The sequence below is a fragment of the Scyliorhinus torazame genome, chromosome 14 (genome assembly GCF_047496885.1).
Source record: "Scyliorhinus torazame isolate Kashiwa2021f chromosome 14, sScyTor2.1, whole genome shotgun sequence".
NCBI classification, from domain to species: Eukaryota; Metazoa; Chordata; class Chondrichthyes; order Carcharhiniformes; family Scyliorhinidae; genus Scyliorhinus; species Scyliorhinus torazame.
In genome coordinates, this window is record NC_092720.1 from 127,596,357 (window position 1) to 127,621,320 (window position 24,964).

General features: G+C 52.7%; 1 protein-coding gene across 5 annotated transcripts in view; it reads left to right on the plus strand.

The window, feature by feature from the left end:
* The window catches only part of LOC140390028 (AMMECR1-like protein), a 113,262-nt gene that overhangs the window by 9,277 nt on the left and 79,021 nt on the right, over positions 1–24,964 (plus strand). Inside the window, exon 2 of one of the 5 annotated variants that reach the window (XM_072474871.1) lies at positions 12,224–12,374. The exons of 3 other annotated variants lie outside the window; for them this stretch is intronic. The gene's annotated coding sequence lies outside the window, so the exon portion shown is untranslated. The remainder of the gene's footprint in view (positions 1–12,223; positions 12,375–24,964) is intronic. One more of the 5 variants, XM_072474872.1, reaches the window with a different exon arrangement.

Consider the following 24,964-nt stretch of genomic DNA (forward strand, 5'->3'; position numbering starts at 1 on the left):
CCCTCTCATTCCCCCTCCCTCCCTCCCTCCCTCTCATTCCCCTCCCTCCCTCCCTCCTCCCTCTCATTCCCCTCCTCTCCCTCCCTCTCATTCCCCTCCCTCCCTCTCATTCCCCTCCCTCCCTCTCATTCCCCTCCCTCCCTCCCTCCCTCTCATTCCCCTCCCTCCCTCTCATTCCCCTCCCTCCCTCTCATTCCCCTCCCTCCCTCTCATTCCCCTCCCTCCCTCTCATTCCCCTCCCTCCCTCCCTCTCATTCCCCTCCCTCCCTCTCATTCCCCTCCCTCCCTCCCTCTCATTCCCCTCCCTCCCTCCCTCTCATTCCCCTCCTCCTCCCTCTCATTCCCCTCCCTCACTCCCTCTCATTCCCTCCCTCCCTCCCTCTCATTCCCCTCCCTCCCTCCCCTCTCATTCCCTCCCTCCCTCCCTCTCATTCCCTCCCTCCCTCCCTCCTCTCATTCCCTCCCTCCCTCCCTCTCATTCCCCTCCCTCCCTCCCTCTCATTCCCCTCCCTCCCTCCCTCTCATTCCCCTCCCTCCCTCCCCCTCTCATTCCCCTCCTCCCTCCCTCCCTCTCATTCCCCTCCCTCCCCTCCCTCCCTCTCATTCCCCTCCCTCCCTCCCTCCTCATTCCCCTCCCTCCCTCCCTCTCATTCCCCTCCATCCCTCCCTCTCATTCACCCTCCCTCCCTCCCTCCCTCTCATTCCCCTCCCTCCCTCCCTCCCTCTCATTCCCTCCTCCCTCCCTCCCTCTCATTCCCCTCCCTCCCTCCCTCTCATTCCCCTCCCTCCCTCCCTCTCATTCCCCTCCCTCCTCCCTCTCATTCCCTCCCCTCCCTCCCTCTCATTCCCCCCTCCCTCTCATTCCCCTCCCTCCCTCCCTCCCTCTCATTCCCCTCCCTCCCTCCCTCTCATTCCCCTCCCTCCCCTCCCTCTCATTCCCCTCCCTCCCTCCCTCTCATTCCCCTCCCTCCCTCCCTCTCATACCCCTCCCTCCCTCTCATTCCCCTCCCTCCCCTCCCTCCCTCTCATTCCCCCCCTCCCTCCCTCCCTCTCATTCCCCTCCCTCCCTCCCCCTCTCATTCCCCCCTCCCTCCTCTCATTCCCCTCCTCCTCCCTCTCATTCCCCTTCCCCTCCTCCTCTCATTCCCCCTCCCTCCCTCGTCATTCCCCCTCCCTCCCTCTCATTCCCCCTCCTCCCTCTCATTCCCCCTCCCTCCTCTCATTCCCCCTCTCCCTCTCATTCCCCTCTACCCCTCCCTCCCTCTCATTCCCCCTCCCTCCTCCCTCTCATTCCCCCTCCCTCCCTCCATTCCCCCTCCCTCCCTCTCATTCCCCCTCCCTCCCTCTCATTCCCCCTCCGCCCTCTCATTCCCCTCCCTCCCTCTCATTCCCCTCCCTCCCTCTCATTCCCCTCCCTCCCTCTCATTCCCCCTCGTCCCCTCACCCCCTCGTCCCCTCTGCCTATCGTTCCCCCTGCCTCTCGTCCCCCCCTCCCCCTCGTCCCCCCCTCCCCCTCGTCCCCCCCCTCCCCCTTGTCCCCCCTCCCCTCGTCCCCCCCTCCCCCTCGTCCCCCCCCCCTCCCCCTCGTCCCCCCCTCCCCTCGTCCCCCCCTCCCCCTCGTCCCCCCCTCCCCCTCGTCCCCCCCCTCCCCCTCGTCCCCCCCCTCCCCCTCGTCCCCCCCCTCCCCTCGTCCCCCCCCTCCCCCTCGTCCCCCCCCTCCCCCTCGTCCCCCCCCTCCCCCTCGTCCCACCCCCCCTCCCCCTCGTCCCCCCTCCCCCTCGTCCCCCCTCCCCTCGTCCCCCCTCCCCCTCGTCCCCCTCGTCCCCCCCCTCACCCTCGTCCCCCCCTCCCCCTCGTCCCCCCCACGCCCCCCCCTCCCCCTCGTCCCCCCCCTCCCCCTCGCTCGTCCCCCCTCCGCCTCGTCCCCCCCTCCCCCTCGTCCCCCCCTCCCCCTCGTCCCCCCTCCCCCTCGTCCCCCCCTCCCCCTCGTCCCCCCCCTCCCCCTCGTCCCCCCCTCGCCCCCCATCCCCTCGCCCCCCCTCCCCCTCGCCCCCCCTCCCCCTCGCCCCCCCCTCGCCCCCCCCTCGCCCCCCCCTCCCCCTCGCCCCCCCCCTCCCCCTCGCCCCCCCCTCCCCCCTCGCCCCCCCCTCCCCCTCGCCCCCCCTCCCCTCGCCCCCCCTCCCCCTCGCCCCCCCCCTCCCCCTCGCCCCCCCCTCCCCCTCGCCCCCCCCTCCCCCTCGCCCCCCCCTCCCCCTCGCACCCCCCTCCCCCTCGCACCCCCCTCCCCCTCGCCCCCCCCTCCCCCTCGGCGCCCCCGCGCCCCTCTCACCCCCCCCCAGCGGCGCCTGGCCCCCGCCCCCCCCCGGCGGCCCCGCCCGTCCCCCGGCGGGCCCCGCCCGTCCCCCCGGCGGGCCCCGCTCCCCCCCTGCGGCCCCGCCCTCCCCCTGGTGGCCCCCGCCACCCCGGCGGCCTCCGCCCCTCCTAGCGGCCCCCACCCCCCCCGGCGGCCCTCGCCCCCCCCACCCCCCGGCGGCCCCCGCCCCCCCCAGCGGCCCCCACCCCCCCGGCGGCCCTCGCCCCCCACCCCCCCCCCCGGCGGCCCTCGCCCCCCACCCCCCCGCCGGCGGCCCTCGCCCCACCCCCCCCCCCCCCCCCGGCGGCCCTCGCCCCCCACCCCCCCCCCCCGGCGGCCCTCGCCCCCCACCCCCCCGGCGGCCCTCGCCCCCCACCCCCCCGGCGGCCCTCGCCCCCCACCCCCCCGGCGGCCCCCGCCCCCCACCCCCCGGCGGCCCCCACCCCACCGGCAGCCCCACCCCACCCCCCCGGCGGCCCCCACCCCCCCCCCCCCCCGGCGGCCACCGCCCCACCCCCCCCCCCGGCGGCCCCCCCCCCCCCGGCGGCCCCCACCACCTCGCTCGCGCCTCGCGACCCACCGCCCCCCACGGCGGCCCCGCCCCCCTCCCTCCCTCTCATTCCCCTCCCTCCCTCCCTCCCTCTCATTCCCCTCCCTCCCTCCCTCCCTCTCATTCCCCTCCCCTCCCTCCCTCCCTCTCATTCCCCTCCCTCCCTCCCTCCCTCTCATTCCCCTCCCTCCCTCCCTCCCTCTCATTCCCCTCCCTCCCTCCCTCCCTCTCATTCCCCTCCCTCCCTCTCATTCCCCTCCCTCCCTCCCTCCCTCTCATTCCCCTCCCTCCCTCCCTCTCATTCCCCTCCCTCCCTCCCTCTCATTCCCCTCCCTCCCTCCCTCTCATTCCCCTCCCCTCCCTCCCTCTCATTACCCTCCCTCCCTCTCATTCCCCCTCCCTCCCTCTCATTCCCCTCCCTCCCTCTCATTCCCCTCTCCCTCTCATTCCCCTCTCCCCCTCCCTCCCTCTCATTCCCACTCCCTCCCTCCCTCTCATTCCCCCTCCCTCCCTCTCATTCCCCCTCCCTCCCTCTCATTCCCCCTCCCTCCCTCTCATTCCCCCTCCGTCCCTCTCATTCCCCCTCCCTCCCTCTCATTCCCCCTCCCTCCCTCTCATTCCCCCTCGTCCCCTCACCCCCTCGTCCCTCTGCCTATCGTTCCCCCTGCCTCTCGTCCCCCCCTGCCTCTCGTCCCCCCTCCCCTCGTCCCCCCTCCCCTCGTCCCCCTCCCCCTCGTCCCCCCTCCCCCTCGTCCCCCCTCCCCCTCGTCCCCCCTCCCCTCGTCCCCCCTCCCCCTCGTCCCCCCCTCCCCTCGTCCCCCCCCTCCCCCTCGTCCCCCCCTCCCCCTCGTCCCCCCTCCCCCCCCCCTCGTCCCCCCCTCCCCTCGTTCCCCCCCTCCCCCTCGTCCCCCCCTCCCCCTCGTCCCCCCTCCCCTCGTCCCCCCCTCCCCCTCGTCCCCCCCCTCCCCCTCGTCCCCCCCTCCCCCTCGTCCCCCCTCCCCTCGTCCCCCCCTCCCCTCGTCCCCCCCCTCCCCCTCGTCCCCCCCCCTCCCCCTCGTCCCACCCCTCCCCCTCGTCCCCCCCCTCCCCTCGTCCCCCCCTCCCCCTCGTCCCCCCCCTCCCCCTCTTCCCCCCCCTCCCCCTCGTCCCCCCTCCCCCTCGTCCCCCCCTCCCCCCGTCCCCCCCTCCCCCTCGTCCCCCCCCCCCCCTCCCCCTCGTCCCCCCCTCCCCCTCGTCCCCCCCTCCCCCTCGTCCCCCCCTCCCCCTCGTCCCCCCCTCCCCCTCGTCCCCCCTCCCCCTCGTCCCCCCCTCCCCCTCGTCCCCCCCTCCCCCTCGTCCCCCCCTCCCCTCGCCCCCCCCTCCCCCTCGACCCCCCCTCTAACCTCGCCCCCCCCCTCCCCCTCGCCCCCCCCTCGCCCCCCTCCCCCTGCCCCCCCCTCGCCCCCCCATCCCCTCGCCCCCCATCCCCTCGCCCCCCATCCCCTCGCCCCCCATCCCCTCGCCCCCCCCATCCCCTTGCCCCCCCTCCCCCCTCGCCCCCCCTCGCCCCCCCCTCCCCCTCGGCGCCCCCGCCCCATCGCCCCGCCCAGCGGCGCCTGGCCCCCGCCCCCCCCCCCCGGTGGCCCCCGCCCCCCCCCCGGCGGGCCCCCGCCCGTCCCCCCGGCGGCCCCCGCCCGGTCCCCCCGGCGGCCCCCGCCCGTCCCCCCGGCGGGCCCCGCCCGTCCCCCCGGCGGGCCCCGCTCCCCCCCCTGCGGCCCCCGCCCTCCCCCTGGTGGCCCCCGCCACCCCGGCGGCCCCCGCCCCCCACCCCCCCCGGCGGCCTCCGCCCCTCCTGGCGGCCCCCACCCCCCCCCGGCGGCCCTCGCCCCCCCCACCCCCCCAGCGGCCCCCACCCCCCCCGGCGGCCCTCGCCCCCCCACCCCCCCCTCCCGGCGGCCCTCGCCCCCCACCCCCCCCCCCCGGCGGCCCCCACCCCCCCCCGGCGGCCCCCGCCCCCCACCCCCCCGGCGGCCCCCACCCCACCGGCAGCCCCCCCCCCCCCGGCGGCCCCCCCCCCCACCCCACCCCCCCCACGGCGGCCACCGCCCCCACCCCCCCCCCGGCGGCCCCCCCCCCCCGGCGGCCCCCACCACCTCGCTCGCGCTCAGCACCCACCGCCCCCCACGGCGGCCCACGCCCCCCCCCCCCCCGGCGGCCCCTGCCCCCCCCAGGCCACCCCCGCCCGCCCCCCCGGTGCGCCCCCCGCGACCCCTCCCTGCCCCTTCCCCCTCCCGCCCCCCCCTCTCTCCGCCCCCCCCTCTCTCCGCCCCCCCCCTCTGCCCGCCCCCCCCTCTCCCCACCCCCCTCTCCCCACCCCACCCCCCCCCCTCTCCCCACAACCCCTCTCCCCACCCCCTCTCTCACTCTCATTCCACCCCCCTCCTCACTCTCATTCCCCCCCCTCTCTCACTCTCATTCCCCCCCTCTCTCACTCTCATTCCCCCCCTCTCTCACTCTCATTCCCCCCCCTCTCTCACTCTCATTCCCCCCCCTCTCTCACTCTCATTCCCCCCCTCTCTTACTCTCATTCCCCCCTCTCTCTCACTCTCATTCCCCCCTCTCTCTCACACATCTCATTCCCCCCCTTTCTCTCACTCTCATTCCCCCTCTCTCTCACACTCTCATTCCCCCCTCTCTCACACTCTCATTCCCCCTCTCTCTCACTCTCATTCCCCGTCTCTCTCACTCTCCTCTCATTCCCCCCTCTCTCTCACTCACATTTCCCCCTCTCTCTCACTCTCATTCCCCCCTCTCTCTCACTCTCATTCCCCCTCTCTCTCGCTCTCATTCCCCTCTCTCTCACTCTCATTCCCCCCCCTCTCTCACTCTCATTCCCCCCCTCTCTCTCACTCTCATTCCCCCCCTCTCTCTCACTCTCATTCCCCCCTCTCTCTGTCTCATTCCCCCCTCTCTCTCACTCTCATTCCCCCTCTCTCTCTCACTCTCATTCCCCCTCTCTCTCTCTCACTCTCATTCCCCCCTCTCTCTCTCACTCTCATTCCCCCCTCTCTCTCACTCTCATTCCCCCCTCTCTCTCACTCTCATTCCCCCCTCTCTCTGTCTCATTCCCCCTCTCTCTCTCACTCTCATTCCCCCTCTCTCTCACTCTCATTCCCCCTCTCTCTCTCTCACTCTCATTCCCCCCTCTCTCTCTCACTCTCATTCCCCCTCTCTCTCACTCTCATTCCCCCTCTCTCTGTCTCATTCCCCCCTCTCTCTCACTCTCATTCCCCCTCTCTCTCTCACTCTCATTCCCCCTCTCTCTCACTCTCATTCCCCCTCTCTCTCTCTCACTCTCATTCCCCCCTCTCTCTCTCACTCTCATTTCCCCCTCTCTCTCTCACTCTCATTTCCCCCTCTCTCTCTCACTCTCATTTCCCCCTCTCTCTCTCACTCTCATTCCCCCCCTCTCTCTCTCACTCTCATTCCCCCCCTCTCTCTCAGTCTCATTCCCTCTCTCATTACACAGTATTTATAGCACAGAAAGACCCCATTTGGCCCAAATGGTCCATGCCATTGTTTAGGGTCCACAAAAGTCACCCCTTCCACCCTCCTTCATCGAACCCCATTGCCATATCCTTTGGTTCCCTTCTGTCTCTTTGCCATAACTAGATTCCTCTTAAATATTACACCTGTGTTATTCGCTTTCACAATTCCTTGTGGTATCGAGTCCCACAATCTCGCCACTCAGCGTTAAGAAGCTTCTCCTGAATTTCCTATCGGGTTTAATGCGTATGGCCCCTGATTTCCCCTGAAAGTGGGAGCATTTTCCCTGTCTACCCTATCAAATACTTTTGCAAGTTATCCCATGGTCTTCTATTCTTGAGAAACCAGCATCACGGCATGCACATTCTGTCCTGTTACTTATAACCTGTGTTATGATATCAGAAAAGCTGATCATTTTTAACCTCCAGTGCCTCTGTAACCTTTTTTCTGTAATGACCAGAACTGTTCACTGTCCAAATGGGATCATCATTTTAATGGGAGCTCCTACACAAAATAATCCCACAAAGGGAATCCTGTACACTACTGAATGCCTGGGAAAAGGAAGATACAAAGTTGAGGGCTTACAATAGATTTGATCCATATGATTGGGAATTCAATCCGGGGTGGAGGTCGGGTGATATCCTTATTTGCGAGTAATCCCCTGATGCATATTGTGGAAACACAAAAAATATCCAGGAAGAAGATTATTATTACTTCAATGGTAAGACCATAATGTGCATGGGAAAGGAAGGAGATCCAGGGTCCTGATTGATAATAAATTCAGTCTAATGCAAGTGCCCAGTGGCAATGAGTAAAGTGAATCAGATAGTGGGGTGTGTTAACAGGTCAATAATGAGGTCATCCTGCACTTGAATAAATCATTAGCGTGACCGCATTTGGAATGTTGTTGCACAGCCTTGGTCACTACTGTATAGCAAGGAAATTGCAGTTTATGAAAGGATGCAGAAGAAAGCACCAAGAACGATTGAGGGATTAGATTGTGAGGAGTGATTATGTAAATTGGTCATATTCTCACTGGAAAAGGCAAGGTTAAAAGGTGATATGATTGCTGTTTTCTGACTTCTAAAGGGAATGGATAATGTGGACCATGATGAGCTGCTTCACTTTGTCCAGGACAGTAGAATCAAAGGACGCAGCCAGTTCTGGTGAAAGGTCCTCGACCTGAAACGTTAACACTGTTTCTCCCTCCACAGGTGCCGTCCGACTTGCTGGGTGTTTCCAGCATTTTCTGATTTGATATTCGATTTCTGGCATCTGCAGCATTCTGCTTTTCCACACAGCCTGATTTTGAAAGGGTGGAAGTTCGAAGCTAATCTGGGGGAACGTTATTTTGTTGAGTGGGTTGCCAACCCACACACAGGCTCCCTAGCAAGACAGTGGAAGCAGGCAGCATTGATTAATTTAAATTCCATAGATTTCTTCCAAGGCTTAATATTTTGGGATCCAGGGTTGAAGAGTACATTGAGACACAATGCCATTTGTTTGGGAGAAACGGGTGACTGGATCACGGCTCCCAGCTCCCAAAGCTCTCCACCAGTTTGGGCTTTCCACATGTCATTTCCAGGTTTATTCTGGATCAGTTGCTGGACGTTGAATGCAGTGGTTTATCAGCAATTCCATTATCATTGTGTCGCACCACTCCCAGAATGGTGGATGAAATAGATGGACTCAGGAATTGCTGTGGGATAAAAGACCAGTCTGTCAATATGCAGTTTGTGTTTGATCCTTGGTGCTAATTCTGCTACTGCAGACGGGTCGTAGTGCAGGAACTGTCAGAGCCCTGGGTCCTTTTTGTTTGATGTATTAGAAAGGAATTGCTCTTTTCCGTTAAAATGCATGTTATTGCAAATGGTAGGTCGAACAGTCATACAGTATTTACATAACAGCTTATGCTGTATGTCTAGGATGCGTAAAACCATCAGGCCCATTTGAGCGCACTCCATATTTTGTTCAATCTCAGACTCATGTTCTTGCCCCCCCCCCCCCCAAAAAAACAATATAATGCTTTGGAACAGTAGTGACTGCTATGTAAGCATGCCAAATGGCAAATTCCAAATTCAGAGTTTTATAATGCCTTCTACTGGCTCTATAAAAACCTTATCTTTGTTGAAAATTGGAAGGTGATTTGATTGAAGTTTAAAAAGATTTGTTAGGGTAACTATTTCCTTTGGTGTCGGAGGTCAGAACAAAGGAAGGCGGCACGGTAGCACCGTGGTTAGCACTATTGCTTCACAGCGGCAGGGTCTCGGGTTTGATTCCCGGCTTGGGTCACTGTCTGTGCGGAGTCTGCACGGTCTCCGCGTCTGCGTGGGTTTCCTCCGGGTGCTCCTGTTTCGTCCCACAGGTCCCTAAAGACGGGCTTGTTAGGTGAATTAGACATTCTGAATACCCGAACAGGCTCCAGAGTGTGGCGCTGAGGAGATTTTCACAGTAACTTCATTGCAGTGTTAATGCAAGCTTACTTGTGACACTAATAAAGATTATAATACAATTAGAGCAAGGCTGTTCAGGTGGGGGAAAGTAGTTTTCCCCCCATGCCCCTCTCCTTCGCCACAAAGCAAAACTGTGGATTTTATTAGGTAATGATATCATGCAGTTCGGCACAAAGGTAGGTAAATAGAGCTGATGGAGGACAGCCTTGGAGCAGCTTTGAGGGGGCTGAACGACCTCCACCTAGTGATTGTGATGCCCTGTGGCATTTGACATTTTTGTAACTAACTACACAGATTGGTGATCAAACCTGGGATCCTGTTACCCCGCGTGCAGCACGGTAGCACAAGTGGCTAGCACTGTGGCTTCACAGCACCAGGGTCCCAGGTTCGATTTACTGCTGGGTCACTGTCTGTGCGGAGTCTGCACGTTCTCCCCTTGTCTGAGTGGGTTTCCTCCGGGTGCTCCGGTTTCCTCCCACAGTCCAAAAACGTTCAGGTTAGGCGGATTGGCCTTGTTAAATTGCCCTTAGTGTCCAAAAAAGGTTAGGAAGGATTATTGGGTTATGGGGATAGGGTGGAAGTGAGGGCTTAAGTGGGTTGGTGCAGACTCGATGGGTCGAATGGCCTCCTTCTGCACTGTATGTTCTATGGTGGGTTAGTTTAATTTTGAGTTGCGCTTTTGTTACACTCTATTAGGAATCCTTACCACCTTTGTGTTTTCCTAATCACTCGCACAATGTTGCCACCTCTGCATATTATTGGCTGTACCGTCTTGTTTTCTCTCAATGTTCCTTTTGCTTCCTGTCAGCTGTAAGCATCGCAACAATCGCCAGGAGAATCTTAAGGCTTTTCCTGCATATATTAGGAGCAAGAAGGTAGCAAGAGAAAGAGTAGGCCCACTGAAGCACAATGGAGGGAAGTTATGCGTGGAACCACAGGAAGTGGGTGAAATCCTTAATGAGCACTTTGTATAGGTATTCACCAGGGAGAAGGACATGACGGATGTTGAGGTCAGGGATAGGTGTGTGAGCTCTCTTGAGAATGTCAATACATCAAAGGAGGAATTGTTGAGTATCCTAAATTGCAGTAAGGTCGACAGGTCCCCGGGGCCAGATGGGATCTAACCCATTTACAGTGGGAGGCAAGGGGAGAAATAGCTGGGGCTTTAACGGATATCTTCACATGCTCTTTGACCACAGGCTGTTGGAGGAACAGCCAATGTTATTCCCTTCGGTTTAAGAAAGGAAACAGGGACAATCCAGCAAATTATAGGCCGGTGAGCCTGACATCAGTGGTGGGGAAGCTTTTGGAAAATATATTGAGGGACAGAATGTATACACATTTGGAGGAAAATGGACTAGTTAGTGACAGGCAGCATGGTTTTGTACGGGGGTCATGTCTCACCAACTTGATTGAGTTTTTTGAAGAGGCGACAAAGAAAACTGATGAGGAAAGGGCTGTGGATGTAGTTTATGTGGACTATAGTAAGGCGTTTGACAAGGTCCCACATGACAAAAGCTAAAATCACATGGGATTTGGGGTGGGCTGGCTAGATGGATACAGAACTGGCTTTGTTATAGAAGACAGAGAATAGTTGTGAAAGGGTGTTTTTCTGAATGGAGATCTGTAGCTAGTGGTGTTCCGCAGGGATCAGTACTGTGACCTCTGTAGTATATATAAATGATCTGGAGGAAGATGTGGGTAGTCTGATTCGTAAATTTGCGGATGACACAAAGATTAGTGGAGGAAAGAACAGGATAGATAGATTGGAGACTTGGGCACAGAAATGGCAGATGGCGTTCAATCTGGACAAATGGGAGGTGATGTATTTTGGATCTAGGTATGTATTAGACTGTAAATGGCAGAACCCTTAAGAACATTACTATGCAGAAGGATCTGGGCGTGCAGGTCCATAGTTCCCTAAAAGTGGCAACACAGGTGGTCAAGGTGATGAAGAAGGCATATGGCATGCTTGCATTCATCAGCCGGGACACTGAGTACAAGAGTTGGAAATCATGTTGCAGCTATATAAAACCTTGTTTAGGCCGCTTTTGGAGTATTGCGTGCAGTTCTGGTCACCACATTATCAGAAGGACGTGGAAGCTTTGGAGAGAGTGCAAAGAAGGTTCACCAGGATGTTGCCTGTTCTTGAGGGTGTTGGCTATGAGGAAAGGTTGAATAAACTAGGATTGTTTTCACTGGAAAGAAAAGGCTGAGGGGAGAACTGATAGAGGTTTACAATATTATGAGAGGCATAGGCAGGGTAGACAGGCTTTTTCCAAGGGTGGAAGTGTCAATTACATGGGGGCACAGGTTCAAGGTGAGAGGGGTAAAGTTTAAGGGAGATGTGCGGGGTAAGTTTTTCACAGAGTGGTGTGTGCCTGGAACACGCTGCCAGAGGATGTGGTGGAAGCAGGCACATTAGCGACATTTAAGATGCATCTCAATGGGTACATGAAAATGGAGGAAATAGAGGGATACGGACCGAGTGAGGACAGAAGGTTTTTTTAAAGTTGGGGCAACATGATCGGCACAGGTTTGGAAGGCCGAAGGACCTGTTCCTGTGCTGTACTTTTCTTTGTTCTTTGTAATCCTGGTGCCCCTTTGTGTACCCATTAGTTGGTGCACGGTCCCATCATCATTCTCTGAGTCGCTAGCTGTCCAGAGATTGCAGAGCTTGATGTAGCAATCTTGTTGAAGGTAGCAGACAGAACGTGTTTGGGAGTCTATGCAGATGATATCCATAGTTACTGCAGCAGTAATGGTAAATGCTTAGTGTGTGCTTCGTGGGCCGGATTTAATTGAAATTTGGATCGGGGATGGTGTAAATATATTTTGAAATTAATGCCTTGAGCATCTTCAGAAAGGAACGGAGTCGTACGTTTTGTACTTCTGTGATGATTGATCTGTACAGGAGATCAATATCTATTTGGCAGGATATTGCAACCTTCTGCAGTGTGTCAGTGGCACTGGGTTTATGTCTGAAGCCAGTTTGCTTTTGTGTTGTGCTACACCCAACAATTTCAATTATTTTTGTAGCTGCAATTAACAATGATACTTGTATCCACATATACTTTACCCCAGTTTTACACAGCTTAAAATGTCCTCCTCGGACACAGTTTGGAAGGACGTAGGTTTGAAAATAATGGTACTGCTTGGTGTATTTCACAGTTGAGTGGGCATGGTATGAAACTTTCACATGCCCACGATTACTCTTCAGAGAGATCCTAGTGCCGACAGGTAAATTCTTCAAGATTGTTAGCAGTTCAGGGTAGATCTGGTGGATGATAAACCTGGCTGGAAATATTTCTGAAGCACTGTTTCTCTGTTGTTTTATTACAGGTTCTGTTTCTATCCCTGTCTTTCAGGCTTCACAAGTTGGGAGAGGTTGATCCCAGCCAGGAATGGAAGTAGAGCTGACTGAATTTTCCCTGGAATTTCAATAACCCCATCAGCTGTGTGTAAATTATTTGGTTCCCAACTTCCAGAGCAGGTACACGTCAGTAATACAGAGGTGACTGCATGTGTACCGAGTGCTGTGTGGTTTGGTATAGTTCTTGATAACTTTTTGGTATATTTTTCTGTTTTATCTACTCCTCACTCCGGTCCCTTGTCCCACTGACCATTGTTATTTAAAGCCAGTCCATAAATGGTGGCAGGTAATTTGACCATTGAAATCTACGCTTCATCTGCAGAAAGTGCACCCAACTGGAGCTCCTCACAGACCGCATGGTTCGGTTGGAGCAGCAATTGGATGCACTTAGGAGCATGCAGGTGGCGGAAAGCGTCATAGATCGCAGTTATGTAAATGTGGTCACACCCAAGGTGCAGGCAGAGAAATGGGTGACCACCAGAAAGGGCAGGCAGTCAGTGCAGGAATCCCCTGTGGTTGTCCCCCTCTCGAACAGGTATACCCCTTAGGCTATCCCCCCCGACAGTATCCAATCAGGGGAAAACAGCAGCAGCCAGAGCAGTGGCTGGCTCTGATGTTCAGAAGGGAGGGTCAAAGCGCAGAAGAGCAATAGTAATAGGGGACTCTCTAGTCAGGGGCACAGATAGGCGCTTCTGTGGACGTGAAAGAGACTCCAGGATGGTATGTTGCCTCCCTGGTGCCAGGGTCCAGGATGTCGCCGAACGGGTAGAGGGCATCCTGAAGGGGGAGGGCAAACAGGCAGAGGTCGTTGTACATATTGGTACTAACGACATAGGCAGGAAGGGGCATGAGGTCCTGCACCAGGAGTTCAGGGAGCTAGGCAGAAAGTTAAAAGACAGGACCTCGAGGGTTGTAATCTCGGGGTTACTCCCTGTGCCACGTGCCAGTGAGGCTAGAAATAGGAAGATAGAGCAGCTAAACACGTGGCTAAACAGCTGGTGTAGGAGGGAGGGTTTCGGTTATCTGGACCACTGGGAGCTCTTTCGGGGCAGGTGTGACCTTTTATAAGAAGGACGGGTTGCATCTAAACTGGAGAGGCATAAATATCCTGGCCGCGAGGTTTGCTAGTGTCACACGGGAGGGTTTAAACTAGTATGGCAGGGGGGTGGGCACGTGAGCAATAGGTCAGAAGGTGAGAGCATTGAGGGAGAACTAGGGAATAGGGACAGTGTGGCTCTGAGGCAGAGCAGACAGGGAGAAGTTGCTGAACACAGCTGGTCTGGTGGCCTGAAGTGCATGTTTTAATGCAAGAAGTATTACGGGTAAGGCAGATGAACTTAGAGCTTGGATTAGTACTTGGAACTATGATGTTGTTGCCATTACAGAGACCTGGTTGAGGGAAGGGCAGGATTGGCAGCTAAACGTTCCAGGATTTAGATGTTTCAGGCGGGATAGAGGGGGATGTAAAAGGGGAGGCGGAGTTGCGCTACTGGTTCGGGAGAATATCACAGCTGTACTGCGGGAGGACACCTCAGAGGGCAGTGAGGCTATATGGGTAGAGATCAGGAATAAGAAGGGTGCAGTCACAATGTTGGGGGTTTACTACAGGCCTCCCAACAGCCAGCGGGAGATAGAGGAGCAGATAGGTAGACAGATTTTGGAAAAGAGTAAAAACAACAGGGTTGTGGTGATGGGAGACTTCAACTTCCTCAATATTGACTGGGACTCACTTAGTGCCAGGGGCTTAGACGGGGCGGAGTTTGTAAGGAGCATCCAGGAGGGCTTCTTAAAACAATATGTAGACAGTCCAACTAGGGAAGGGGTGGTACTGGACCTGGTATTGGGGAATGAGCCCGGCCAGGTGGTAGATGTTTCAGTAGGGGAGCATTTCGGTAACAGTGACCACAATTCAGTAAGTTTTAAAATACTGGTGGACAAGGATAAGAGTGGTCCTAGGATGAATGTGCTAAATTGGGGGAAGGCTAATTATAACAATATTAGGCGGGAACTGAAGAACATAGATTGGGGGCGGATGTTTGAGGGCAAATCAACATCTGACATGTGGGAGGCTTTCAAGTGGCAGTTGAAAGGAATTCAGGACTGGCATGTTCCTGTGAGGAAGAAGGATAAATACGGCAATTTTCGGGAACCTTGGATGACGAGAGATATTGTAGGGCTCGTCAAAAAGAAAAAGGAGGCATTTGTCAGGGCTAAAAGGCTGGGAACAGACGAAGCCTGCGTGGAATATAAGGAAAGTAGGAAGGAACTTAAGCAAGGAGTCAGGAGGGCTAGAAGGGGTCACGAAAAGTCATTGGCAAATAGGGTTAAGGAAAATCCCAAGGCTTTTTACACGTACATAAAAAGCAAGAGGGTAGCCAGGGAAAGGGTTGGCCCACTGAAGGATAGGCAAGGGAATCTATGTGTGGAGCCAGAGGAAATGGGCGAGATACTAAATGAATACTTTGCATCAGTATTCACCAAAGAGAAGAAATTGGTAGATGTTGAGTCTGGAGAAGGGTGTGTAGATAGCCTGGGTCACATTGAGATCCAAAAAGACGAGGTGTTGGGTGTCATAACAAATATTAAGGTAGATAAGTCCCCAGGGCCTGATGGGATCTACCCCAGAATACTGAAGGAGGCTGGAGAGGAAATTGCTGAGGCCTTGACAGAAATCTTTGGATCCTCGCTGTCTTCAGGGGATGTCCCGGAGGACTGGAGAATAGCCAATGTTGTTCCTCTGTTTAAGAAGGGTAGCAAGGATAATCCCGGGAACTACAGGCCGGTCAGCCTTACCTCAGTGGTAGGGAAATTACTGGAGAGAATTCTTCGAGACAGGATCTACTCCCATTTGGAAGCAGATGGACGTATTAGTGAGAGGCAGCACGGTTTTGTGAAGGGAAGGTCGTGTCTCACTAACTTGATAGAGTTTTTCGAGGAGGTCACTAAGATAATTGATGCAGGTAGGGCAGTGGATGTTGTCTATATGGACTTCAGTAAGGCCTTTGATAAGGTCCCTCATGGTAGACTAGTACAAAAGGTGAAGTCACACGGGATCAGGGGTGAGCTGGCAAGGTGGATACAGAACTGGCTAGGCCATAGAAGGCCGAGAGTAGCAATGGAAGGATGCTTTTCTAATTGGAGTGCTGTGACCAGTGGTGTTCCACAGGGATCAGTGCTGGGACCTTTGCTCTTTGTAGTATATATAAATGACTTGGAGGAAAATGTAACTGGTCTGATTAGTAAGTTTGCAGACGACACAAAGGTTGGTGGAATTGCGATAGCGATGAGGACTGTCGGAGGATACAGCAGGATTTAGATTGTTTGGAGAGATGGCAGATGGAGTTTAATCCGGACAAATGTGAGGTAATGCATTCTGGAAGGTTTAATGCATGTAGGGAATATACAGTGAATAGTCGAACCCTCAAGCGTATTGAAAGTCAAAGAGATCTAGGAGTACAGGTCCACAGATCATTGAAAGGGGCAACACAGGTGGAGAAGGTAGTCAAGAAGGTATACGGCATGCTTGCCTTCATTGGCTGGGGCATTGAGTATAAGAATTGGCAAGTCATGTTGCAGCTGTATAGAACCTTAGTTAGGCCACACTTGGAGTATAGTGTTCAATTCTGGTCGCCACACTACCAGAAGGATGTGGAGGCTTTAGAGAGGGTGCAGAAGAGATTTACCAGAATGTTGCCTGGTATGGAGGGCATTAGCTATGAGGAGCGGTTGAATAAACTTGCTTTGTTCTCACTGGAACGAAGGAGGTTGAGGGGAGACCTGATAGAGGTATACAAAATTATGAGGGGCATAGACAGAGTGGATAGTCAGAGGCTTTTCCCCAGGGTAGAGGGGTCAATTACTAGGGGGCCTAGGTTTAAGGTGAGAGGGGCAAGGTTTAGAGTAGATGTATGAGGCAAGTTTTTTTTACACAGGGTAGTGGGTGCCTGGGACTCACTACCGGAGGAGGTGGTGGAAGCAGGGACGATAGTGACATTTAAGGGGCATCTTGACAAATACATGAATAGGATGGGAATAGAGGGATACGGACCCAGGAAGTGTAGAAGATTGTAGTTTAGTCGGGCAGCATGGTCGGCACGGGCTTGGAGGGCCGAAGGGCCTGTTCCTGTGCTGTACATTTCTTTGTTCTTTGTTCTTTGTTTGTTGAGTCTTGCCTTGCTCTCGACTGACCTCGTTGCATGCCCAGTTACTAGCACGAGTTGCTGGCTTGTGATCAGTTGGACTTCTGCCTATTTTCCCCTCCCCTCCAAGCTCCGGGACGATGTGGCCAATTGTAGCATTTCAGTTCTTGTTTACTCAGCACAGAATGTGGTTTGACCCTGGATCCTTCTGTGCTGTATTGTTTAGTGACACACAGGTTGGTGAATGAGGACCCATTGATCAGGGTACAATGATGAATTTAATGTAACTGTGCTCTATAATAGGTATAAACACTTAGTACTGGAAACCTCCTCTTTCATTGCTGCTCAGAAAGAGCAAAAGCTGTAAACTGATCTGAATCTCCATGTTGAGAGAACCTGTTCTTTGGACGTCATTAAATCCTAGGCTCTATGTTCCTGTTCAGGTGGGCACAACAGATCCTCGGACACCTTTTGAAGAGCAGTAAGTTTTCACAGTCTTGGACAGCATTTCTGCCTCAACCAACACAAAGGACAGATTAAATGGTTATTCATTTCATTTTCTGTCTCTTGAATCTCTCTATGCTAAAATTGGATGTTTTGTTTACCTGCAAAACAGCAATGACTGCATGCGAAAAGTAATCATGATGTGGAGATGCCAGCGTTGGACTGGGGTGAGCACAGTAAGAAGTCTTACAACACCAAGTTAAAGCCCAACAGGTTTTGTTCGAATCACTAGCTTTCGGAGCACAGCTTCCATTCACCTGAGGAAGGAGCAGTGCTCTGAAAGCTAGTGATTTGAAACAAACCTGTTGGACTTGGTGTTGTAAGACTTCTTACTGCGAAAAGTAAGTCATTAGCTGTTGAATGCTTGTGAAATGCAAATTACATCACAGTAGAAAGACCTCAGAACTTGATTGACATTGATCCCCAATGGCATTGTGAATCAAGACATTCCCAGCAGATCCCAAGCTGATTTCACAGCCTGCGCTGAGTTCCCAGTCACGGCAGTGACAAGGGACTGCAGTAGCGATCAGAAAAAATACTATGGGCTACATTTTCAGAGCCAGTCACCTTTTCTGGAAAATCCAAGTTTGGATATTGGATGAGGAGTATTTTGAGCTCGGTTGCGAAGGTTGGTTGAATAGCCAGCTGACATCACTTCTTTCACGCATCTTTCATGATGTGCTGGAGGGCTGCCTGTACACCGGTGTTACCCACCTGGAACAGGAGATTGATCTCCCTGAGAACTGGGATAAGCATCAAACACTTTGCTCCTTCGTACCTATATATGTCTTGCACGGAAACTGTTGGCACCAAAGCTGAAACCTCCCTGGTTCCTGCCCCTTGGCTATCCCAGGACCACCACCATTCCAGAATACAGCCTGAATTGTCCTGCTAGCTGCTTCGCTGTCTTAACCTGAATGGAAGTGCAGTCTGGGGAAGATGTTATGGCAGACGGGGCATGCCAGCTAAGCATGAACAAATTTCTGTTCAGCACTGTTCAAAAGTACAGCCTGTTCTCCAATTGCTTAGTTCAAAGCCTGTTTGGGAAAAAGTGTCCTCTACGTTCAGCAAGGTCTGCCAGTCGTAGTTTATGTACTGCTCATTCTTTCAAAAGAACAGTGTGGGATACCAAGCAAATTTCTTTGTAACGTTGTTCCTGTCTTTCTCTTCCGTTTCCAAAATTTGAAAAATCTGTTTTGATTTGCACACAATATTTTCATCATCAGCATTAGAAAAGTTGTGTTTAATGTCAGACTACTTTTGTTACATGTCTTTGGATGTAGACTACCAAGCCTTCTGGATTATCTACGAGTGTCCCATGTTGGAAGGGAAATATCACTTGCAGGGCGCCATGCGCTACCCATGACATTCGGTGGCTACAGTAGCTTGGCAATAAGCAGCAACACTGAAAGCAACAACCCACAACAACACATGAAAACCATTTCATGTGCGGCACTTGTGGCAGACCTTGCCTCTCAAGTATTAGTCTTTTCAGTCATCAGCAAAAGTGCACCATAGTGAAGCTTCAGTAAAATGCACCATAGTGAAGCTGCCATCATCAAAAGTGCACCATAGTGAAACTACCCCTATCCCCAACAGATTTGATATATTGCCTATCCATCGTCTTATGGGATTGAAGGATGCTGAGTGTCCTTGATTGAAAGACTGGCACTAGTGATCCAGAGCTGACACCAGTCACTTCTTCTACTTGTATTCCGGCCTGTGCCTGACTTTGAATAAGGGAGATGGGAACCCACACCCAGATTCACCCACTGAATCATGGGGAGGTGGGAACCCACACACGGACTGACCCACTGTGAATCGGGGGGAGGTGGGAACCCGCACCCAGACTCACCCACTGTGAATAAGGGGGGAGGTGGGAACCCACACCCGGACTCACCCACAGTGAATCAGGGGAGAGGTGAGAACCCCCTCCCGGACTCTCGCACTGTGACTTTGGAGGGGGGGATGCAATCTGGATTGGAGGGTACACACAAAACTAAACTTGGAGGAGACTGTGGGACTGAATATTAAACACTAACCTCTTGGCGCTTTCTAGTTAAATGTCAACTGCGGTTTTATAGCTGTCACTCCCTGAGAACTATATGCAGGTCCCTGATTAGAGTCCTGTCAAACATATCATAAACCTCTCTTCTGTATCTGCTTTCAGGACCTTTGTGCTTATCTTGGTCTTTCTGATAATGTAGGGAAATGTCACCACCCTCAAAGGTTAGTTGCATCAAATATACAGCACAAACGGGTAATTTGGCTCAGCTGCAAAATGCTAACATTTATAATCCCACCCCTATCAGCATAACTTATTCATTCCTGCCCTATGCTTATCTAGCTATTCTGTTATTTGTCTGTTAGTCCTTGTGGTAGCAGGTAGCAGTTCCTCCTGAATTCTCTGTTGGATTTATAGTCGTGAGCTCTAATTATGGAACCTTGCACAGGTTGGAAAATTTTCTCTACATCTACTCAATCAAAACCTTTCATAGTTTAAAAACCTCTATTGGGTCAGTCCTCTACCTTTTTTTTTAAAGGAAAGAGCCCTAGCCTATTTGATCCTTTCAGATACTTATAATCTCTCGGCTCTGATATCATCCTTGTAAATATCTTTGCATCTTCTCTATGTATCTTTTAAAGTATGGGGACCAGAAATGTGCACGATATTCTGAAGTTTATAACCAAGATTTTATGTAAGGTTTCACGTGGCTTTCCTGCTTTTTCAAATCTATTCCTCTAGAAATAAAACCCAGTGCTTGATTTGCCCTTATGGCCGTATTTGCTTGCATTGCTACTTTGAAGTGTTTTCTGTACCGTGAGATCCCTTTGCTCCTTGACCCTGTTTAAACTCTGACCCTATTGTTTGAGTTAGATGAAACCACTTATTAGCAAGAGATTGGCAATTTTTGTAGAAGTGTCTAAATTTAATTCGGGGGCCCTTGGAAAGGTAATACTTGTACACTCGACTTGGATTGAAATGCAGCTGGCAGGGTGAAAGTGTGGTTCTAACCCACTGTGCCATACTGTCGCAGCAGTGTCTTTTTGTCTGTGAAAAAAAACCTCTGTACCATTGGTACCTGACTTCAGGAAGTGGGGGAGGTGGAAAAGATACACAGTGATTTCTAGCTATAGCGAAAGAATGTTGAGTAGGCTCAATCTCTGAAGGTGTGCTGCAGTTTCAAGTGTGTAACTAAAAGCTTTGCCAGGATTTGTAAGGAGGAAGGCAAAGTAATTTAACTATAATGAGCTGCCAAGGCCTTGTGACTGAGCTATGAGTTCTAATTTAACAGCATAAAATTCATCTAGTACTGCTGCAGTAGATAGCACATTTGAAGTAAGAGTGTACATTGGTTAATGCAATCAGCAGCAAGCAGCATATGGAAAGCAGGCTGTGTCTAACCCAGAGGCCTGGAGGGAGTGGTGCTGAAATTTGCAGATGATTGATTCCTTAGAAGACCAAAGGGATATGATGTGATGGGTAATAGGCTATAAAGTTACAGATGGAATTCAGCATCAGTAAGTGTGAGATGATGCATTTTGATTTTTAACAAATGAAGCAGTAGTCAATGGATGTAGGCTCGGTGCTGTGTGGCAGTGTTTTTCTAACTTTTTTTCCCCCCAGGACCCGCTTTTGGCATCCGGCCAACCTTCGGGACCCATGCCGACAGAGCTTTGCGACACACTCCATGTTCGCTTACCTTTTAATGCAAAGGGGGAGCTTGCTTTGTCCTCACAATCTCACTTGAATCCAGTTCAAAGGAGCAGAGGGCATATCAGGTGCAGATCTTAGCCAGTTTCTTTGGGAGGCCTATTAAGAGTCTCTGGCCGTCTCTTACTTAAAAAAAAACGTTGATCTTCACAATTTATTTCCCTTGCTTGCCAGCAGCTGCAAAATCGCAGCAACTCTGCTCTGGTGCCAAAAGCATGTCAATTCACGTGACCTAATCTCTGCTGCCACTTCTGGCTGGAAGACTCCACAAACAGCTGAATCTGTATCTGCATTTGAAAGGCGCTGTGGCCGTAATTCTCCATGTAAAAGCCGATAGTGGCTGTTCAGCGCTTCTCCCGTGATCGGGACCACCACGGGAACGGCGAGACCGATTGGCCTGCGACCCACCCGTGGGTCGCAACCCTGAGTTTGAAAAACCCTGCAGTAGAGCAGTGGTTCCCAACCTCTTCAGTAACGTGGCACACTTCAATGAGATGAACAATTCCACAGCACACCCACTTTGTTTCAGTGAAATGCCCCGCTGCATATAAATGCTCCACAGCAGCCAATCACATTCAAGAGGCGGGCATAGGGTTTTTTTCCCGAAAAAATTTAGAGTACCCAATTATTTCTTTTTCCAATTAAGGGGCAATTTAGTGTGGCCAATCCACCTAACATGCACATCTTTGGGTTGCGGGGCTGAAATTGAACCCGAGTCCTCAGCACAGTAGGCAGCAGTGATAACCACTGTGCCACCGTGCCGCCATGGGCATAGGGCTTTCAACAATAATAATAATCGTTTATTGTCATACAACGTGTTTTCACATTGCGCGGCCACTCTTCTTGTGCGCACAGTTTAAATCAGCATTCAGACTGAACTTTAGTTTAATTCAAAGCTGTTGCAGTTAGTGCAACAATAATTCCAGTTAAAATGTTAATAGTTATTAGATATGAAGATATACCAATCAATGCCAACCAGTAAACAATAAATAAACATATATAAGATGAAAAACTTTGATAGCATGTCACTTTTTCCAGCAATTCTTAAGTTCTGTACGACTAAACAATTATTGGTGTTCATATTTAACTATTCTGATCCACCTGAGCCAGAAGCAGAAGGAATGCTCACCCATGCCCCGTTTGGACCCCTGAGATCTCTCACTTTCAGCCCACACCCAACACTAACTTTATTCCAGAGGCTGTTCCCTTGGGACTCTGGCAACCACGAGCTCCCACCCAAGTTCTTGTTCCCACCTAACAGTTTTGAGCAAGAGAAGGCCCTGTCAAATGCTATTGAGACCCGGGAGTTAAAACAGTTTGGGGTGGAGAAATGGGAAAGTGGTGGATAATTCCTGTTATCATAATGGAATACATTTATCGAGCCAGGAATTCCCATTGCCAATCATTGAACGTATTGTAGTTTTGGGTTAATATCAATATGCGTCCCATCCTGTATCGTGCGGTGCAGCCATGATCTGAATTCTTTATGAAACAATCCTTTCAGTCTCAAAACCAATGGACGCTTTTTCTTCATGCAATAAAACGGTTGATTACTCTACTTGAGCTGTACTGGATGCAAGTCAGAGTACTGCACCATGCAGTTTCATCCCAAAACCCCCCAACATCTCTCACATACACACCCTTATCCCTGGAGCTGCCATTGTTCATACTGCATCTGAATATTTACTTTGACTTCCTGTGTCGCTGACAGTTACAATTACCTGAGGAAATGTACCGACGTTTAAAGGTCTGAAGGTTTTGTTGCTACAATAATTGAAGGGGGCGTTCGTGCCCGGCAGCAGTTGTGGAAGAAGACAGATTTTGAACACCGCATTCAAGCAACAGCTATAACGGGAGCCAGGCAGTCGCTGAGACAAATGGTTGGGCCTCGTCAGGTGTCTGGATGCAAGGGAGCATGTGTGGGAGTGCCAGTGACCGGGGCACACTTGCACCCTTCTCAAGGCCCGTGCCGCAGCACAGTGGTTGAGACTCATTGCTGTAGAGAAGCCAAGGTTTTGGGGCTATATATTCACCTAATAGTCACCTCAGACTATTAAAAAAAATTTTTTAAACAAAGCTAATAGAATTGAAGGTTTTATCTTGAGCTGTAAAATATAAAGCCAAGAGGTAATGATGAGCTTTGTAAATCTTAAGACCTCTGTTAGAGCAGTGTGCGCAGCATTGTACTCCACAACAGAAGAAGGATGTTCAGGCTCTAGAGAGGGTACAACTAGGGTTGTTGGCCCCTCCTTCCCCACTGGATTGTCTTGTGTGTCTCCAAGGATGGAAGATTAATCTTTCTGCCAATGCTGCCACAAACCTGGGAGAAACATTGAACTTTCAGTCTGAACATGAGGTTTGTGCCTGGGCTTTCTTGATGAATCTCCTGTTTCTTGGAAGTTCTTGCACATAATGTTGGACAAACATACTCAATGATAGGCAACCCAACCTTAAAAAGTAAGTGTTGTGTGATTGGATACCATGCTTTCAAACCTCCAGAGGTACCGCCAACCGCAACCACGTGTTCCTATACTGCTTTCAGAAAACGAGGGAAGAACAGTATGTGATCTGAGGCACATGTTATTGATATTGTAGCTTTGCTGAACATTGGACGCAGCTAAAATGATCAGTATAGAGACCTGTACAAATCCCACCATGGCAGTTTAAGAATTTTAATTCTATTTTGAAAATCTGGAAATTAAAGGCTGGTGACTTGTACAGTGCCACCAATGTCACCAATATCCCTTTTGCATAAGAAACCTCATCCTTATCTGTATTGGCCTGAGTGTGTCTCCAGTCTCCCATCAATGTGGTTGACTCTTAACTTCCAAGCCATTCGTTGTGTCATACTAATACAAAGACCGTAGCAGTTAAGATAATAATAATGTTTATTAGTATTACAAGTAGACTTGCTCAATACTGCAATGAAGTTACTGTGGAAAGCCCCTAGTCGCCATTTTCCGTCGCCTGTTTGGGTATACTGAGGGATAATTCTGAATGTCCAATTCACCTAACAAGCAGGTCTTCGGGGACTTGTGGGAGGAAACCGGAGCACCCGGAGGAAACCAACGCAGACACTGGGAGAATGTGCAGACTCTGCACAGGTAGTGACCCAAGCCGGGAATTGAATATGAAGCAACAGTGCTTTTAAAAAAAAATAAATTTAGAGTACCCAATTAATTTTTTCCAATTAAGGGGCAATTTAGCGTGGCCAATCCACCTACCCTGCACATCTTTGGGTTGTGGGGGCGAAACCCACGCAAACACTGGGAGAATGCTCAAACTCCACATGAACAGTGGCCCAGAGCCAGGATCGAACCTGTGACCTCAGCGTATCAAAGGGACGCACCACAATTGTCACTTCACAGTTAGGAATAGAGAATAAATGCCAGTGATGCCCACATCCTGAGATGGCATGAATAAAAATCCTGCTCACCAGGCTGTGTATGCTCCTGGTTTGTTAGCACTGAAGTTGACTTGCCCTCTGGCAAACCCTGCATCCTGAGAAACTTCCTCATTGAGTTACCTGGCATTGCATTCTATGTTTATAGGCTACAAATTGTCAAATCTAAACACCGTTGAGAGAATTCACATGCAGAAACTCTACATTCTGATTAATAAGATTGCGGACGACACAAAGGTTGGTGGAATTGCGGATAGCGATGAGTACTGTCAGAGGATACAGCAGGATTTAGATCATTTGGAGACTTGGGCGGAGAGATGGCAGATGGAGTTTAATCCAGACAAATGTAAGGTAATGCATTTTGTAAGGTCTAATACAGGGAGGGAATATATAGTGAATGGTAGAACCCTCAAGAGTATTTACAGTCAGAGAGATCTAGGTATACAGGTCCACAGATCACTGCAAGGGGCAACACAGGTGGAGAAGGTAGTGAAGAAGGCATACGGTATGCTTGCCTTCATTGGCCGGGGCATTGAGTATAAAAATTGGCAAGTCATGTTGCAGCTGGATGGAACCTTCGTTAGGCCACACTTGGAGTATTAGTGTTCAATTCTGGTCGCCACACTACCAGAAGGATGTGGAGGCTTTAGAGAGGGTGCAGAAGAGATTTACCAGGATGTTGCCTGGTATGGATGGCATTAGCTATGGGGAGTGGTTGAATAAACTCGGTTTGTTCTCACTGGAACAACGGAGGTTGAGGGGCGACCTGATAGAGGTCTACAAAATTATGAGGGGCATAGACAGAGTGGATAGTCAAATACTTTTTCCCAGGGTAGAGGGGTCAATTACTAGAGGGCATAGGCTTAAGATGCGAGGAGCAAGGTTTAGAGGAGATGTACGAGGCAAGTTTTTTTACACCGAGGGTAGTGGGTACCTGGAACTCGCTGCC